Consider the following 20,089-nt stretch of genomic DNA (forward strand, 5'->3'; position numbering starts at 1 on the left):
AATTTAGTTTTTCCTCCTCTGACATTTGCACTGGCTTGTCTCTGCCTCTGTCCCCTGGCCTGTGTTGTTCTCTCTGCTTGAATGCATGGCCCTCATTCTGTCCCTCTGGTCACCTCCTCCTTCTCCTTCAAGATGTGGCCCAGAATTCACTAACCTGTGCAGAACTTTCTGGCCACTCAAGCTTGATGTTAATCTTACTGAGGAGAAAGGGAGTGATCATCTTGCCCAAAACTGTTTCTTCTGTGTTGAAAATAATGTTCAGCTTGCTATAGATACTCAACAGTATGGTTTGGATGAACTAATGAAGTATATGTCTCTAAGTTCACATTCCTGGAAGGAAATGGTCTATGTATTTGTCTATCTGCCCCATCAGACCACAGTCTCTTTGCTAACAGGAACTGAGTCTCTAATTGTGTCACTTTTCTTATATCCTAGACCAGAACCCAGCACATAGTGAAGGTTCAGTAAAATTTGTGAAGTGAACACAAAATGAATGAACAATAAAGTTCCTGGGTACTTTGAGTTTCTTCATATCAAAGGCAAGACCTAGAGACATTTCACTGCTGCCCTATTCTTCCTTCCTCTTCATTAGGACCAGGAACAACTTTCCTCTGCTGTCCTTGTGTTCTAAGAGATATCATTTGTCAGTATAGGGCCAATGGCCACGATCAGACTCCCATTAGCCTAAGATGAACAAGAAGTCATTGCTATTGATTTGGCTTCCTTAATTAGGCCTCCTCACTAAGACAAAGGTATCTCTATCTCAGCTGAACGTGCAGGAAGAAAGAGACCAAGTTAAGAGCAGTGCGTAAACCATACACACCCTGTCCTTCGATCAGATGCCATCTGGGCCACAGCGAGTCATCTCAGGCTGTTCTGTGGGAGGACTGTCTCTTGGACTTCCTCATGAGAAACTTGAATGTAAGTGTCCAGACCAGAGCACTGCATTCCACAGCACTGAGCAGACATGCATGTAAGACCAGAGCTTGCTTGTACCTGTTTATGCCTGAAAAATTATGAAGAGCACTAACTTTACTCTCAAGTGTTCCAGTTTTTATGATAAATGATATGGCCACCCTATATGCTTCCCATACATTTTGTTTTCACTACTTCCATTACACACTGGAACATTCTCAAACAGATTCCAGATATATTTTATTGAGAACTGCTTCTGTTTTTAATCTCTCACTGATAAAGCTACTTAATAAGTAACCATCATGTCTTTATCCTACTTAACAAAATTATCAATAATTCCTGAATATCAGCAAATGTATAGTGAGTGTTCAAGTTTCTGCAATTGTTACCAAAAAAAATTTCTCCAATTGTTCCAAAAATATCTTTTCACAGTTGACTTATAGGAGATAGAATCCTGATGAGGTCCACACAGTATCCTGCAAGTCTTACTTCCTCACCTGGCTTTTTTATTTTGCACTTCATCTCTTATTTTTTCTTACCATTTATTTATTTAAGAAAGCAGGTCAATTTCTATAAATTTTCCCACATTCCAGATTTGACATCCTTGTAGGGTCATTTAACACATTTCTCTGTCCCCTGACTTCCTGTAAATTGTTGCTAGATCTAGAGACTTAATTGTTCAAGCTGTTTAGAAAAAATATTCCCTGGGTACCTCTTGTTATATCATATCAGAAAACGTAGAATGTCTGATTGCCTTTCTTTTTGGATGTTAGGATTGATGAGCAGTGTCAAGCATTGTCATTCTTACCTGGCTATTATAACATTGCTCACAAAAATCTCACTGAAAGTTTTTGGCAGTCATAGATGATCATTGCCTAAATCCATTATTCATTAAGGGTTATTGAGTCATAAAATTCTGTCCCTATCATTTCTTCTACTTACATTAAATGGCATCTTCTATAGAGAAGCAATCACTTGGTTATAGTTTATATAGGAAATGCATGATAAATGTTTGAATCTTCTCCTTTAATGATAAATTTTTCAGAATAATGAGGTAGTGAGCTGCATAACCAATGAAAATTTTGCTTTATTTTAAAAATGTGATTAGAACATATAAATATTTTAAACCCAATACTGAATTTCAATCCATTGTATTATCACTTTTGGTGCTCAAATCAGGACAGTAGGAGTTCTTCATGTTGCAAAAACAACAAACTTACCTTTTTATTTCCTGTTCCAAACCTGGAACCAACAATTTCTGCAAGAAGCCCTGAATTGGTTAGTAGAAAATTATGTTTCAAGTCCACACTGAGTCTGATAGGTACTGTGATAGGGTTGTTACTGTTTTTAGATGTTTTCAGGGGGCAGAGCAAGAAAATGTGTCTTCTTTTAATGGAAAAAAAAATATGACTTAAGTTCTTTTTGTTATTTCTTACAGATTTAAAATCACAGGGTTTTTATTTAACTTCTTGGGTTTTCATATACATTTCAAAAGTAAAAATGCAGGACTATAAAATGGCTCTTATTGTAAAATTCTATGATACATATTACCTGTTAACTCAGAAAAGTGAGTGATCCTAGACAATAGGCTAGAATGAACTAATTTCCTTGACTTTAAGCTTGATTACTGGATTTTGGTTCACACGATAGTGAGATAATTCATTAAATTCCAATGGTATCTTCGTGAAAGAATTAAAACTGGATGGAGTGGAAAGAACTGGTAAATTATTAATGCCAGCTTGAACAAGAAACAGGGTAAAGTCTGAGATCTAGCTTCAAAAAAAACACAGAGTGGGCAATGTTTAGTATAACAGTTATTCATGTCAAAAAACTTTGGAACTTTTAGGCTCTGCTAACATCAGTGAAAATAGCAGGATTAGGGGGCCTGGGTGGCTCAGTGGGTTAAAGCCTCTGCCTTCAGCTCGGGTCATGATCCCAGGGTCGGGGCTCATCTGCTCAGGCGGGGAGCCTGCTTCCCTTCCTCTCTCTGTCTGCCTCTCTGCCTACTTGTGATCTCTGTCTGTCAAATAAAATAAAAAATCTTTAAAAAAATAATAGGATTAGGGTCGTGATCAGAGGCATATCTATATGAATGAGGTAGATACCTGGTACAATGGAGCCAAGGCCCTCCCTTATAAGAAATGAGAGGTAATAATTGAAAATATATAGGTAGCAAACGCCCACTTGTGAACAAATCTCTCCATATACTAGGAATAAAAAAGAAGACTTTCAATCAAATAAAAGGCATATATGAAAAATCTACATCTACCATGTGCTGTTGATAAAATGCAACGCTTTCTCCCTGGGATAAGACACAAGATAAGGACATCCACTCATACCTCTTCTATTCAACATTATTCGATCTCCTGTTCAGTTTGTAGGTGTTCAGAATGGTTTGGTAACTACCTACCTGAATTCCTGGGACCAGATGAAATTTAGGTCTCCTACTCCTCTGCCATCTTGTTCCTCCCCCTATTCAACATTATTATACTGGAAGTCCTAGCAAGAAAAAAGAAAGACACAAAGATTAGAAAAGAAAAAGGGAACTGTCGCTATTTACAGGTGACAATTGTGTGCACATAAAATCCTGCTGAATATGTAAGAAAACTGCTAGAATCCGTAAGTGAATTCCATGCAGCCACAGGATAGAGGACCGATAGACAAAAGTTTTTATTTTAAAATAAAATAAAAACACCATTTAAAAACATCAAATAGGTAATAATACATCTAATAAAATATAGTAAGACTTCTATGCTGAAAACTTAAAAACATTATTTGCAGAAACAGAAGAAGACCTAAGAAGTGTCCTAGGCTCATGCTCGTGATTGAAAAATGACATTGTGTGTGTATATTTGTTCACAACTATGAATAAACCACCAATTATTCAGGCAACAACAACATGGACGAATCTCGAAAACACGATGTTGATACATGAATTCAAACCACAAACTGGTACATACTGAGCACCCCCATGTATGTAAAACCACATAATGGACAAAATGAATCTATAAAAATTGAAATCAGAAAGTGGCTGCCTATGGATTGACTGGAAAGGAACATGGGATCACTTTTTAAGGTGATAGAGATGTTTTCTCTCTCAGTTTGAATGGTGGTTGCATGGATGTATATGTAATTGTTGAACTGCATTTCCCAGAAATTGTCAAACCACAATATCCCTGATATGGATATTGGACATTAGACATATCCATTTTGATTGTAAATTCTACACAACCGCCACAACAAAATAAGAGACCTAAAAAGGGCTACCCTTTGTATGTATATGTGTATATATACATATATACACATATATAATTGTTTTATAATACCATGACACATAGATATGACAAGGTATTTGAAAGCTTGCTTTCAGAAATAATCTGTAATGAAAAACAGTAAAAATATTGAGAATTAAAATATCATAAAAACTTAATGGCTGCATTGTAATTCTTGATAAAGTCATGGATAGATGGTCATTGGTAGACAAATGTAACATTGATGTAACAGTAATACATCATATTCACATGGATTCACTCTTAAGCAAATGCTATAAATTAATGTTACTATCAAATTCCTTAAGTATAACATCTGTAAACAATAACAAATTAAGCCTCTAATGCAATTGATCATTTAACTTCTTATATCAGTGTTTCAAAGCTGTGTGTGTTCGTTATGAGGGACAGGTTGGGAATGGAGAAAGAGACAGAAATGGAGGGAGGGCAGGAAGAGAGAAAGAAAGAGGCATAAAAGGAGGGGACAGAGCGACACACAGAGACACAAAAGGAGACAGAGAGAGCTTCTGGGCAAATTCAAAGAATTTTGGAGCTGGGTTATCTCCTACCTTACCACCCATACAAAACCACACATGGACACTGATTTCGTGTTCTCAAACCTATGCATGTGCACATATGGATATATGTGTGAATCCCTTTCTGAACAGTCCTTTTCATTTTTTTGTTTTTACATGAATAGCTTCATTCAGTCTTATTAAAAAAAAAAAAAAACCTTGAAATTTTTGCCTAGAATTAAATACGGACTTGGTATCCGAGCTAAAGTCCATACCCAAGGCCTCACACCCTTAGCCCCAGCCTGTTGTCCTTCTTCTCAGTGGTTGTGGGGGAGGGGGCAGAACTCAGGCTGCAAGGAAACCAGAGGCCTCTAGCAATGCTGTATATTATGAGGCACAGACAGATATTGACCAAAATCCTTAGGAGAAGATAAGGCTGAAACACAGGGCCTACTAATTAAACATATGATTTGTATTGTTTCTGAGCAAGATGGAGTTTTTATTGATAGAAACAGGAGAATCTAGAGAAACATTTGATTGCAGAAAAATAAATGACAAAGCACTTCCCAAAGGTTTCATTGAAGACACAGAGAAACAACTTAGGAAATTCTGATAGGTGAAAATTCCAGAACTAAACCCCTGAAAGTCTCTCTCTTCTGCATTTGGGACCAGTTAAATTAGTAAACATCCCAAAAGGCATTTGTACTTTGCAGCCTATTCTGCTAGAGACAGCAGAGAAGGTGAGGAACACCAAGGGATTAATCAGAGACAGATGTAATTAAAGCCAGAAGGGCTAAAATGACCCATAGGTCAAAAGGAATTAAAATCCGAACAAAATGTCCACATTAAATAAATAAATAAATAAATAAATAAAGGCAATGTACTCTGTTGGGACGTTTAACTGTTAATATATTGCAGTTTCGGGCGCCTGGGTGCTCAGTGGGTTAAAGCCTCTGCCTTCGGCTCAGGTCATGATCCCAGGGTCCTGGGATCGAGCCCCACATCGGGCTCTCTGCTCAGCAGGGAGCCTGCTTCCCTTCCTCTCTCTCTGCCTGCCTCTCTGTCTACTTGTGATCTCTCTCTGTCAAATAAATAAATAAAATCTTAAATATATATATTGCAGTTTAACAGACAGCTTTCAGCTAACCTCTTCAGTCTGCAAACCTGGGAGGGGAAGTTTGTAAATGAACTTGACAGTGTGGAGTGCGCTGTCAAATGGCCCAGTGTCTGAAAGTCTTTGCTGAGACCGGAAGTCTTTCTTTAGTCTATAAAAATAACAGACTTTCCAGAAAACAGACATGTACTTCGGTATTTATTTCTGTATTTGTTGTATATAACACTTTATAAACTTAACGTCTTGTGATCATTTCAGTTCGGTTTCTTTGCCACATTCCAATGAGATAAGCAGTTACTGTGCCCACTTTGCTGATGACAAGGAAGAGATTAGAGAAGACATTTTTCTGGACTGTTCAGCATGAGAATAGTGGGGCACAGCATTCCGAGACGCTCTCAGCTACTGCATGTTCCCAGAGTGCCGAGCGGTCCACATTTCTGAGCCCTTTTCATTTTTTAAAACATTTCACATCATTGACTTCAGTGGTCTGGAGGGACACCCAGCTATCTCCATACCCTTCTGATCTGCCTGCGTCCTTCCAGAATCAACAGCTAGTCTGTTGCCAGGTACCAGCTCTGTTGTCAGGAAGAAGAGCCCTTCTAGAACCCAGCTCCTCCCAGCACAGGTCCTGCTGCACGATTGGAGCATGATGTCCATGACCTCCTGGCAGGAGGGGCTATGCATAAGGGAGGAGAAGTAAAGGAAGCCTGAGGATCCATTTTCCTCTTGTCCCTAAAGGAGGATTCCAGAGGTATTTGCAGGTTACAGCTGAACTAATTTCAACTGATGGGCCTGAAAGACCAGCAAGTCTGCTGGCCAGACATGGGGACATTCGCACTGATGCTGGACCGTCCCTCAAAAAGAACATGCTACAGCTCCTGCCTCTCCCTGGAGCCTGGGAGGTCTGATGGTTCACCAGAAGTCCTTCAGGGTGAGTGCTGGACACAGGACCAGCAAGGATCATGGATGAAAATATTACTAGAGCCACAATATAAGAAATTTTAGTCACATGAAAACCCAGCTCAGATTTTCCAGAAGACCTTACCCAGGCCTGAAGCAGCTGACAGGAAAGCTAATTCTATTGATTCTACTGCTGATGTATGGTCCCAGAGGCCTCAGAAACAAAACTCATAGTGTGTGGCCTTTTTTTCCCACATGGGGCGGTCTGTGGTCTTAACGTGCTGAATCTTTTTTACATGAAAGTTCATTTCTCACAACATGAAAATTCCCACACAGAATCAGGTGAAGCTGTCCTGTATTAAATAAAAACCAACAAAGGAAAGCCCTTGTAGGAAAGCCAGCAAGGGGGTGAGCAAGCAAATAAGAAAATACACAGGAGGAGTTTCCTCTGAGCATAAGAGCAATCCCTGTTGAGTTTTTAAACCGCCCTGTGTCTTAGATCAGCCTTCCTAGAACATAGCACATTGGTGTCCGAGCCACATCAATGAACCAACCCAACCTTACGAACCCATCAGCGCAGCACGGTCAGGGCTCGGACAGAAACACCAGAGGGAGCAGAGGGACACATACAAGACAAAGGATTCTGTTTTAGGAAAAGATGATCCCAGAGTGAGACCCTGTGGAGTTACCTCCCATGCTAACAGGGGATTTGAGGATCCCCACTTCCATCAGGAAAGACTCTAGAATCTTAGAAGATGGGACTTTCCTGAGGTCCAGTTATTCCAAATGCCCCCATATGTAGCCACATTCCATCTACACTCATCCACTGCGTCACCCCACAGATCATGACTTTAAAGGCCAGAAACAGGAGCGCCTGGGTGGCTGGCTCAGTCAGTTGTGCGCCCAAGTCTTAATTTTGGTTCAGGTCATGATCTCAGGGTTGTGAAATCAAGCCCCACCTCCCCCATGGGCTTCATGCTCAATGTGGAGCCTGCTTGGGATTCTCTTTGTCCCTCTTCCTCTGCCCCTCCCCACCCACATGCTCTCTCTCAAATAATAACAATAATAATAATAATAAATGATAAATAAATAACAGGGAAAAAAATAAAGGCCACCAACAATGATTCTTAAGCTAATACCCCCAGCCTAAACATGTCTTCCGAGCTCCAGACAATGTCGACAGCTGGCTGGACATCTCCCTGGGAAGGTGAACAGGCGTCCTGACTGAGTGAGCACCAGCCCCAGCTGCTGAGGTGACCATCCACCAGCTGGCTGCCAGCTCCTCAGTATTTCTCCACATCCAGTCTCAGCAAAACCCCGTATGCTCCATCTTCAAAATATATCCAGAATTCAACTGTGTATCCTCGCTCCCCTGGTTCCCAGCAGGGTCGAGTCACCCTCTCTATAAGTATTCTTGAATGAGCCTGCAAATGCCTTTCCTCCCTCATGGCCCTGTCTCTCTCCAGCTTGCTCCTAAAGCAGCAGCAGAGAGGCCATTTAAAAATGCTCCCCAACTCCCCAGCCCTGCTCTCAGTGACTGCAGGCTCTCCCTCACACTCGGATCATGAGCCGCTACACTCAATCCTTCTGGTCTCACCTCCCACCCGGCCTCCTTTCTGGGGTGGTTTCCATCTTTTTGTTATTGCAAACAGCACTGCCATAAACCTGAGGGTACAGAGACCTGTGTGTGTCCCTGCTGTCACTACCCAGGATGTTCTGGACCATTATATCGCAGGAAGAGCGAAGCTATTCCCTGGCTCCACCTGGCTTCCCACCCTAAGGCTGCTTCCAAGAGGCTGTGGGAACTTGTCTTCTTAATCTCTCTGAGCCTCATGATCTAACCTCTAAAATACACATCTGGGCACAGCGGGTGTAAATAGGGGGTCGAAGAGTGAGGCTGCATCTTGGTTTGCCGAGAACCCTCAATCTTCTGCTCGGTGGAGGCTCATTCAATCCCCGATGATACAATCTCCCGCTGTATCATCGCTAGGAAGAAGTGGGTCTCCAAGAGGCAGTGAGTGTGTGTACATGTGCCATATGGATCTGCACAGGGGAGAGGTAAAGACATAGTGAATCGCTGGAAGTAAAATCCAAATGATGACAGGAGGCCATGTAACACCACAGCCAGCAACAAGGCCCCAGCACGTCACAGTCCCCTCAGTGAAGGGAGGACTTGAGGGGCCTTTGGGATTCTGCAGTGAGGTGGGGGGTCAACTCACTGTTAGAGATTCTAGAGCAAACCGGTAGTGGGGGCTTCTGGAAGAAGGGGTAAGGGTGGGATACGGTCTGCTAGGGCAGGGTGCAGGCAGAACTGCAGTGCCCACTGTGGTGGGGAATGAGCTCTTGCCTGAACCAGAGCCCAGGTTCCTGAGTACTAGTATGAGGAAGTCAATTGTATATCTGTTTGCCCAAAATAATTCCAGTTGAGGCCTATTGTTCTGGGACAACTACTTTCAAAGTGCCACATTCTTTTTTTTTTTTTTTTAAAGATTTTTTATTTATTTATTTGACAGAGAGAGATCACAAGTAGACGGAGAGGAAGGCAGAGGAGAGAGAGGGAAGCAGGCTTCCTGCTGAGCAGAGAGCCCGATGTGGGACTCGATCCCAGGACCCTGAGATCATGACCTGAGCCGAAGGCAGCGGCTTAACCCACTGAGCCACCCAGGCGCCCCCAAAAGTGCCACATTCTTGATTTAGAAGACAAAGTATGTGGTCAGCCCAGGTGGTAGGAAGGTAACCAATACAGGGGTCAGCCTGGAGAATTAGACTAAAAGTACACAGCAAGGCCTGTGTCACCAGAAGGCAGGAAGCATGGCCTGACTGAGGCAGAAGGAAAGCCTTTCTGGAACAGGGCCCCTGCTAAAGGTAAGGAAAGTGGCCTCCCTTGGTTTTTCCATGAGTTTTGCTTGACATCTAGCCATCCCGGGGCCCTGTGGTCCATACCTTCCCTTGAGAAACCACACAAACCCTTGGACTTTTTTGATTGGTTTTGTGGGAATGAAATGGCCCAGAGGAGAACACCCAGGTTTGGCCCCCTCATTCTGTTTACATTCACCATGAAGTCCAGCCCTGTGGGCCCAGCACACGGTGGGGGTCCTCTGTAGGACCTGGTAGGGAAGAGGTCAGACAACCAGAAACTTCAGCCCATCCCATGTTTGCACCTGACTCAGGTAAAAACCCCCGCTTCAGTTTTCCTTCCCTTCCCTTGCCATTGTAAAAAGCCTGAACAAAGTATTAGCAAGTGGAATTCAGTAATATATAGTTAAGAATTTGTACCAGCAGCAGGTGGGGCTTATTCTGAGGATGCAAGGCTAGTCCTATATTGAGAAATCAATCTGTGTAATCTACCATATTAATGAAGGGAAAAATCACATGATCATATCAATGGATGCGGAAGAAACATTTGACAGAGCTCAAGGCCCATTTATGCTAAAACCTCTCAGAAAGTAGTAGAGGGGAACTTCCTCAATTTGACAGAGTACCAACAAAAACCTACAGCTAGCATCATACGTGACGGCAAAAGGCTGAATGCTTTCTTCCCGACACTGGGAATGGGGCGAGGATATCCCCTCTCACTACTGCCGCTCAGCATCACCCCAGCAGTGCTGGCCGACACAACAAGGCAAGAAAAGGAAATCAGAGCCATACACACCACCACCTCGGGAACCAGCCCCAGTGGATCCCTCACCCTGGTAACTACATGGGCCCAGCACCCAGGGATTGGCTGAAGCCTTTATCTGAGAACCATCCAAACATGGAGACAAAGCAGCAAAGAACTTACCAGGGTGACAGCTAGAGTCAGGCCCAGCTCCACCACAGAACACCTGGGAAATCATGCAGGTCACTCAATTCAGTGTGCCTTGGTAGTGTTGTCTGTGAAGTGGGGCGATAACAGCACCTGCATCACGGGGTCCTCAGGAGGCCTTAAGGAATTAAATCCGCAAAGCCCTTAGAATGTGTTCTATCACACAGTAAGTAGCATGGAGGTTTCAAGCTACTACTATAGATTGAATGATTACTCTGGGCTTTCCTCATGAGAAGAAAGAAAATTTAAAAGTTAACAGCCTCCAGTAGAGCAATGGAAACCCGAGGTTATTCCCCACATCCCAGCTTGTGACTTTTTACAAGGATCATGCACCTTGACGCTATATAATAACATGGTGGGCAGACTTTGGGTCAATCAGGCAGTTTCCAGAGGCATAAGACGGGAATATGATCTCTTTGTTCCCCTCTTCCTGGTAGTTCAGACTGCGATCTGGGGAAGTACTCCCAGTCTTCCTCCCCACTTTCTTATTTTCCACCAAACAGGTTTTCCCTTCTGGTCTCCAATGCTACTATTTTCCTCTCTCCAGCCTCTCCTAGCCCCTCTTCCCACTCGCCTATCATCTTGACTTTTCCACATTAAAACCTCCTTGTAACTGACATGGACCTCTGTGAAACTTCCAGGCAATTAATCTAACTGGGCAGAGCTTTCAGAGACCTTTGTTTAAAAAAAGGCCACAAGCTCAGGTTTCTCTCACATACCATTTAAGTGGAGCCTACAGAGATACGTGGCGGGCCAAGGAGGGAAGAAAGCCACCTTTTCTTATTTTATTTAAGGAAGAAATTAAAAATTCAGCTCATGTGGATTGGAAACAAACCCTTTCTACCCTTAAAATTTTCCCCATGTTTATTGCTCACTATAAATTGAAAAAAGAAAGGAAAAAAAAAACAACCAATGCAATAAAACCACCACAACAAAGCTGGAACAAATATGCAAGCCTCGGCAGAGGCCAGATTTACGGTCAGAAATATGGAGTGTGTCTCAGCAGGGGCAGGTCATGAAATAGTATGAGCTAATATCAGGGGTGTGAAAACAGGCATTGTTGTTTAGTTAACTAAAGTCATACAATTAAGCGATTCTCAAAAATCAATTAGCCATATGTTATAACCAAGATGACATGTTTTTATAACTTCTCCCTGGATGTTTTATTGCCAAAGGATGCTCATGTGGGCACTAGAACAAGAAAATAAAACAGCCCAAGGAAAAAAGTACAGAAATCCAGCCATGATTAATTAAAAGAGCCCAGACTGGAAATGATGGAGTCGCTGGGCAGGCAGCGTGGTACTGGAAAGATTCCTTCCCGGTGCCTCCGTGCTGCTGCAAAAGGCCATGGGTCATTTTTTTTTTCCCTTTCTCTTTGTTTTTCTGTCCTTTTTAATTTAGCACAGATACAGCTGTGAAAACTGGATATTCCATTTGAACTCCCATATTTATACTTGTAACTGGTTCCAAGGAAATGTCATTTTCAACATTTTCAATGGAAAGTGAAAGACGTATGCCTCAAGGGAAATCCTGGGGCCATGGGGTTGGTTGTGAGTTTGTCTCCCTGACCTTCACAAAGGGAACAAAAAGTGAGGGCACCACTGTGCTCTGTCCTCCTTCTTGCTTTTGAGTCAGGTAAGATGAAGACTCAAAGAGGATTTGCAGAGACTATGATGTCCAACACACGGTACAGTCCATTTTTAAATAGCTACAAGTTCTTCCTGGATCCACCACTGAGGGATGGGTTGTATTTTCCCCCTTGGCTTCTTGGCTGGTCTAATGCTTACTTAGGGCAAGGGCACAAGTGGCGTGTGTGTCAGTTCCACACTGGGCCCCGAGCACATGGTACAAGATTCTGCTCTTTCTTCTGGAAGGTGCAGCAACCATATGAACAAGCCCGGGTCGCCTGCTGGACTAGGAGGCACTGCTGGACTAGGCGCCTGCTGGACTAGGAGAATCATGGTTTAGGCTTCCTTGTTCCTAAACGTGAATATGCAGTCAACATGAAGCCAACTGCCAGGCAGGGGGCTGAGGCCGCCCGGATCAGCAGACCCGCCCAACCTTTCTGCTGACAACAGACATGAGCCCCCCAGCTTCTATCACCTGAACAGCTCAATCAAACAAAAGGGGGCCCTGGGAGGCTCCATCAGTTGATTTCAGCTCAGGTCATGATCTCAGGGTCATGGAATCCAGCCCGGCGGGTGCAGAGCCTGCTAGAGATTCTGTCGCTCCCTCTCCCATTTGCGCCCCCCATAAATAAATAAATAAATAAATAAATAAATAAATAAAAATAATTTACTATGAATTTACACTCACACTATAACAAATAAATGAAATCTTAAAAAAAACCAGAATTGCACAAATAACCAATAGACTTGCAAGCAATAATAAATATTTAAGCCACTAACTTACAGGGCAGTTTCTCACAAGGCTAAAGCTAATGGATGGCATCTGGCGCCCAGAGGCAGAATTAGCTGCCGCGACTCCAGCCACATCGTCCAGCAGATCATCACCGTCTCCACACTGCCCTGGACATCACAAATCCGGCAGGTCTGCAGGGTCATCAACTCATAAATTTAAAAAGCTAACATAACCATGCTTCGTAGAGTTGGCAGGGTGTCACCCTACGGGCCGGAATCTCAGTCGCAAGACTGTACATTGCCGAGCCTCAAATTCTTTATCTGAAATCGAGGCTAACACTAGAAAGCTCTGCACCTCAAAGTGTGGACTGGAGACCATCTAATCTGTCCAAGTCGATGCTGATGCTACAAGGGAGCAAATGGCCGCTGGGACCAACCAGACTCTGTCCTCCTTGCTAGAGTGAGCCCAGAGTCTTTGAGGTCCTTCCCTAGACATGGGCCATTTGCCCATATGTGAACTACCTCAGCTTCTGGTGGGGGATCCTAGGGGCAAGTCAGGGAGGATGGTGCTGATAAAGTATCTGGGGGCACTTGGATGGTTCCATTATTAAACATCTGTCTTCGGCTCAGGTCATGATCCCAGGATCGTGGAATTGAGTCCCGCATCGGGCTCCCTGCTCAGCAGGAAGCCTGCCTCTCCCTCTCCCACTCCCCCTGCTTGTGTTCCCTCTCTCGCTGTCTCTCTCTCTCTCTCTGTCAAATAAATAAATAAAATCTTAAAAAAAAACAAAAACAAAAACAAAAAAACCTGGGCTCCCCCAGCTACAAAACAGTATGATGCTGCAGGAAGTTGGCCTTGGGCTTCTCTAGGCTAAGGAACAGTGAGAACCCCCAGAGCCTACGCCTCCTGAAATCAGGCCTGTACATGATTTCTGGACTCCATATTCTATCCCAGGTCCTTGATACTGAGGACCAGAGGAGACAAGGAAAAAGCACTCACCTTGTTCCCCTCTAGGCCGACTTCTCACCAAACACCCCATATCCGTCTCCTCACTTACTCCTTAAAAGCCCAAAGTCACATTTTATTATACCATTTTAAAATGAAAGAAACTGAGGCAGGAGCCACTTCCCAGACCTTGATCTAAAACATCTCCAGCTCCCAGGGGCTCCCCTGTTCCCCTCCCACCAAGACCCCCATGGAAAGACTATTTAAGTCCCTATATGAGTTTTCCTCGCTTGACTTCATATAAATGGAATCAGGCAGTAATCGCTACTTTGTGTCACACTTACTCCCTATGTTATGTCTGTGAGGTTTATCCAGGTCACGTCGTGGTAATTTATGGCATTTCATTGCTGTGTTTCTTCTTTCTCTTTCTTTCTTTCTTCCTTTCTTCCTTCCTTCCTTCCTTCCTTCCTTCCTTCCTTCCTTCCCTTCTTCTTCTGCTTCTGCTCTTCTGCTTCTTCTTCTTCTTCTTTCTCCTCCTCCTCCTCCTCCTCCTCCTCCTCCCCCCCTTCTCCTTCTCCTCCTCCTCCTCCTCCTTCTTCTTCTTCTTCTTTCTCCTCCTCCTCTTCTTCTTCTTCTTCTCTTCTTATTCTTCCTCTTCCTCTTCCTGGTCTCCTCCACTTTCTCCTCCCCTCCCTCTCCTCTTCTTCCCCTTCCCCCTCCTCCTTCTTCCTCTTTCTTCTTCTTCTCCCTCCTCTCCTTCTCTCCTCTCTCTCCTCTTCTCTCTCTTCTTCTTCTCTCCCCCTCTCCCCTCCCCCTCCCCCTTCTTCCTCTCCTCCCCTTCTTCTTCTTCTTCCTCTTCTTCTTCTTCCCTTGTTCATATCCTTTGAAAATTGTGAGTTATGTGGAGAACTTTCCTGGTTTGTTGTTTGTCCAGTTGCTAGAGCATTTTTGAAATACTATCAGAGAGTGTGTCCAGCAGAGTAAGATGGGACAATTCAAAAAGTGATTTGTGGAAGGAAACTGAACTCAGAATACCTGTGAAGAACCTAACAAGGAAGTCTGTCCTTTTAAAAGAGAATGAGAGGATGAATTAAGAACGAAAACATGCCCGAGAAACTCCAGATTCTCCCGAGTTGAGCTGCTCCCAGGACAGTAGGCCCTGGCACTCATTAGCCACATACTTGGGTTCCATCCTGACTCTACACGAGCTTGGCTTTTAGATCTTTGCAATGAGATGTCTGCAGCTACAAAAATAGCAATTCCATTTCAAGTCTCCTGCAGGAGAAGAGCCCCTATTGCCTGCAGAAGCAAATTCAAACTCTTTATGGGGACCTAGAAACCCTTGTTGTTCTGGGCCTACCCTACTATCCCATCCTGGCCCCACTGTGCCACCCCCACTGCCTGCCTCACATCCACCAGCCCACGTCCTCCAGGCACTAGGATTCCCACACCTCCACACCTAATTATGCCACCGGGAACACCTCTTCCTCCTTCCCAGCTGGGCGAGCTCCTACACGGTCCAACACAGTTCCCTGATGGGACTGTTACCATCTTTCATTGTAATTATTTGTTTATGGCTTCTCCCACTAAATTGTGAACTCCCCAGAAGCAGTGATGAAATATGACCCCTTTTTATAGCCTCCCCTCCTTTTGCCATTTCGTGCCTGGCACATAATAAGAGCTTAAAAATGTTGGTTGAAGATTTTAAGTATTTCCCTTTTGGAATAATGAGCGGGGGGGGGGCGGGAAGAATGTGGAATATATTCTCTACCTTCCCTCCCCTTTGCTTTTCTGGGCCAGAAAGGGGGCTTTGGGCCAGCACATCTGAGGATCTAGCCTTGAGCACATTCCATCAATTACTACAGCCATTCTATTTGCATTGGGGTGGGACTTGGCAAGGCTTTAATTGCAAGCGTGCACTTTCTGGGGAGAGAATGCAGTCCCAGGATTTCCTTTCCTGCAAAGGTGCTCTAGCCCTGATCCCTGGTCTCCTTCTGAGGACGCAGAGGCCTCCGACTGCACCCAGGCCCATGCAGTCATTAATCACTCCCCCTACTGATTAAAGGAACTCTCCAGACCAGGAGGGGGGGATGGGGAGGAAAAAACCACACAAAAAACCTATGCTATAAAAAAGACCAAATTATAGAGTCCCTCTGCACCAATACTTCCAAATCAGGCAATTTATTGCAAACAACCAAAATCTCATTCTCAGGCCATTAACTAAAATAGGAAAATATCATCTTAAATTCTAAAAATAACAAGGGACACATAATAATAGGTTCCTGGTCCTGCACAAGTGATGGGTGCTTCGAGAGATGGAAACCTCAAGAACTGGGAATGTGACTTTTTCTTTCCTGAACACCCCTCCCTCCAGCTACCTTGGAGGCTGCTTGCTGGAGCACAACTCCGCCTTCCTCACCACTACCCCACTACCTCTGTCTGTCATCTTAGGATTGTCCCAGCTGCGGTGCCACCCTGAAACAAAATCTTTTTTTTTTTCCATTTATTTGAAAGAGATGGACCTGATATTTAGAAGAGGTCTGCCTCAGGCTCCTTTGTTGTGTGGTGGTGTTGTGTTTTTTTGTTTTGTGAAACCTGGAGAGAGTCACAAATGTACAGAGGAGACTGGGTCCTGTCATGATGTGAATCCATTCCGCACACCACCCTCCCCAGAAACTCCTCAAGCCCATCGATGGGTCTTTAGTGCCAAAGCTAGAGGTCTTCTCTGCTCTCAGAGAAGAGACCCCTGGCTGGGTCTTGACACTGGACAAGGAGAGGGCAGCAGGGACATTTGGGTCTGGGTATCGTGCCCAGGAGTCACCAGGTCAGGGGACAAGGGTGTGACTTGGCTTTGCATTGATGGGAACCAACCCCCAGAAGCCCTGACACTGGATGTATCTGAGGTGAGAGCCTTAGGGAGGCGGGACATCCTGACATCCTCAGAAGCAGGGCCCCCCAGGGGTCTGAGGGCCTGGCCTCACCTACCATGAACTCCCTGGAGGTCTGGAGACCTGCCCCCCAGCTCGTTGTGAGTATTCTGGGTCAGTCTTCTGACCACTGTTTCCCACAGCAGACCTGGATGCTGCCTCCCCTCTCTCCTCTTCCCCCTAGGATTCCCTGGAGACAGTCTGTTGTCTGGGGTCCTAAAGCCCCTTCCTCAGTCCCCATCCCAGTACACACTCCCCACTAACCGCCAAGCTCAGACATGACCTTGGACTTCCTCCCATCTCCTTCCCAGTGGCTGTTGGGGCTCAAAGCTCAGGTAGCAAAAGAGGGAATGTGTGTGCACTAAGGAATAAGTGAGTGACATCGGGTTCTGAGCCCTCTGGGACAGTACTTCTCATACTCAATGGACAGGGCTGGGGGGAGGGGGAATGTTCAGCATTTTGAGGGGACAGAGCGCTCAAGGGTCCTCTCACTCCCCTGGGGAAAGCTTCTTCTAGAGAAGGAATAACTGAAGGCAAAAACTATTTTATGATCTTTGCCCCACCAGACCCTGAGGAATGAGTGAGTCCCTGTTCTCTCCCTTCCACCTCTTGCTTCTAGGAAATCAAGAGCTTTCTGAGTGCACTGCCGGCCTGTGCTGACTGTTCCCCATGGTCAGGAAATCCCACGGAAGTGGCACTGAGGCCAGGCTGCTGGCTCCAACCTGCTCGCCTTTCTAAAGAGCAGAGGGAGGTACACAGAAGGGCTGGGAGAGCCGCTGGGTGCTCAGGGCCTGGGATGAGCCCACCTCTTTGGTACGGTGGGCTCCTGAGTCTCCCACACTCTGAGTCCAGAACTCTCTCTGAATGCAAGCCCAGTCACATTCACTCTTGCTTGAACTGTTCATTTTAAGGATGACTCATTATTTTCACAACGGAACCCAAATGTCTTATCTTTCCAAGACCGGTGCTCTGGCCATGGGGTCCCCTCTCACGCACTTCCCAGCAGCCTTTGCTGCATGCGCTGTGCTCCCAAACCCCAGTTGCTGTCACTTGTGCCTCCCTGCTTCCCCACATTCTGTTCAAGAAGCCTCTTGGTGGCACAGGAACCAGATTAGTCTCATTCATTCCTGCTCCTGCCACTCAGAAGGGGCTCCCAGCCATTCCCAGGGACTCAGAGGCAGTGCCTCCCCCTGGCCAATGCCAAGCATCTCTGTCACCTCAACAGGTTTTCCTGTGACACCAGGAACATAGGTCCTGCTCAGTGCTCCCCAGTGAGTCACCTGGAATTTCATCCGAAGGGGCAACACTAACCAGTGGGAGATCAGAGTTTGAGACTTGTTTGTCCTTTGTCCTGTCTCAGGGGCCCATGGCTCTGGAAAGTTTCTCTGAGGACAGTGCCCACACCACAGAGCAATCTGCCACACGCAGCTGTGACCTTGCTCTCATATGTTCTCTCTTTCCATTCCCTGCTCCCTCCCACTGCCCATGATTGCCCTTCTGTAGTAGTTAGCTAAGCTTTCTGGCACAAAGAACCACACCCCAGCTGGCTTACACAACACAAGCTCTGGAAGCGGGCCTCCCCGGGTGGTAGATGGCCAGCTTCTTCCTGTGTTCTCACATGGTCTTCCCTCTGTGTGTGTCTTTGTCCTTATCTTTTCTTATAAGGACATCAGCCATATTGGATTAGAGCCCGTTTTACCTAAATCACCTCTATACATACCCTGTCCCCATATTCAGAGGTACTGGGACCTCAACATATGAATGAGGGGGGCACAGTTCAGTCCCTAACAATTCCCTAACACAGTGACAGCCCATGAGTCCTCTACTTTCTGGGTCACTAAGACTAAGACCTTGCAAGAGAGGAGTCAAGATGGCGGAGGAGTAGCAGACTGTGCTGACATCAGGTCGCAGGAGTTCAGCTATAGTTATCAAACCATTCAGAACACCTACAAACCCAAGAGGAGATCGAAGAGAGAAGAGCAGCAATTCTAGAAACAGAAAATTGACCACTTTCTGAAAGGTAGGACCAGCGGAGAAGTGAATCCGAAGCAATGGGAAGATAGACGCAGGGGAGGAGCCGGCTCCCAGCAAGCCTCAGAGCACCAGAGCACAAAATTCAAACTTTTAAAAGTCTGCTCCACTGAGGGACAACACTCCAGAGGCTAAGTGGGGGTGGGGCTCTTGCGGGGACAGTGTGGTCTCAGGTCCCGTGGGGTCACTGAAGTATTGGGGGTGTCTGAGTGAAGCAGAGCTTGCAGGTATGAGAGCAGGGAAGCCAGCTACAGAGACGGAGCCAAGGAGTGAGCCCTCAGCTTGGGGTTACCTTAAACTGTGATCTGTGGAACAATCAGGCCACTGCTCTTTGAGTAGGGACCCCACAAGTGGCAGATCCGGGGAGACTCACCTTCCTTCTCTGGAGGCAGGAATCTGCTGGGTTTGGAGACTCCAAATGGGGCTGTGCACCAGAGACAGAAACGCTCAGTCACAGGCTGGGTGAGCTTGGAGTGCAACTGGAAATCAGGGAGACAGGAGTGATTGAGCGCTTTTCTCTGAGGGCACACTGAGGAGTGGGCCCTGAGCTCTCAGCTCCTCCGGGCCGGTGATTGGGAGGCCGCCATTTTCATTCCCGTCCTCCAGAACTCTACGGAAAGCGTTCAGGGAAGAAAAGCTACCAAGAGTGAACACAAGCAGATTACTTAACCTGGCCCCTGGCAAGGGGGGGCAATTCCACCTCAGGCAAAGACATTTGAGAATCACTGCAACAGACCCCTCCCACAGAAGATCAGCAAGAACATCCAGCCAAGACCAAGTTTGCTGATCAAGAACAGTGGAATTCCAGAGCAGGGGAAAGCAAAGCATGGGATTCATGGCTTTCTACCCATGATTCTTTAGTCTTGCAAAGTTAATTAAATTTTTTAATTTTATTTTTTTCTTATTATAATTTTTATAACCTTTCCTCTCTCCTCTTTTAACATTTTTTAAATAGTTTATCCTAACAATACCTTTCTTTAAAAAAAAATCTTTTTAAACCTTCATTATTGTAGTATTTTATCCTTCATTGTTTCTAACTTTATTTTTTTTATACATATGGAGTTTTTTTATATAAAAATTTTGGAATATGATTTCTTCCAATAGATCAAAATATACCCTAAATCTAACACACGGCTTTTAGTCTCCAGCCTGAGCAAATTCTCTCCACTTTCTTTTTCTTTCTTTTTCCAACCAACTTACCTTGTCACACCCTTTTTTAGAATTTTTTTCTATTTTCATCTTTATAGTCATATTCCATCCGTTCATCATTTTTACTCTTATTTTGGTATATATATAAGTTCTCCTTC

At 44.9% G+C, this 20,089-nt stretch overlaps 1 long non-coding RNA gene across 1 annotated transcript in view; it reads right to left on the minus strand.

Annotated features, from left to right (window-relative positions):
- The window catches only part of LOC125084466 (uncharacterized), a 43,703-nt gene extending 24,505 nt beyond the window's left edge, over positions 1–19,198 (minus strand). The window contains exons 1-2 of the long non-coding RNA XR_007122625.1: positions 19,156–19,198; positions 3,326–3,414 (exon numbers count right to left, since the gene is read on the minus strand). This is a non-coding gene — a long non-coding RNA (uncharacterized LOC125084466). The remainder of the gene's footprint in view (positions 1–3,325; positions 3,415–19,155) is intronic.
- Positions 19,199–20,089: the final 891 nt, after the last annotated feature.

This window comes from Lutra lutra, chromosome 14 (genome assembly GCF_902655055.1).
Source record: "Lutra lutra chromosome 14, mLutLut1.2, whole genome shotgun sequence".
NCBI lineage: Eukaryota > Metazoa > Chordata > Mammalia > Carnivora > Mustelidae > Lutra > Lutra lutra.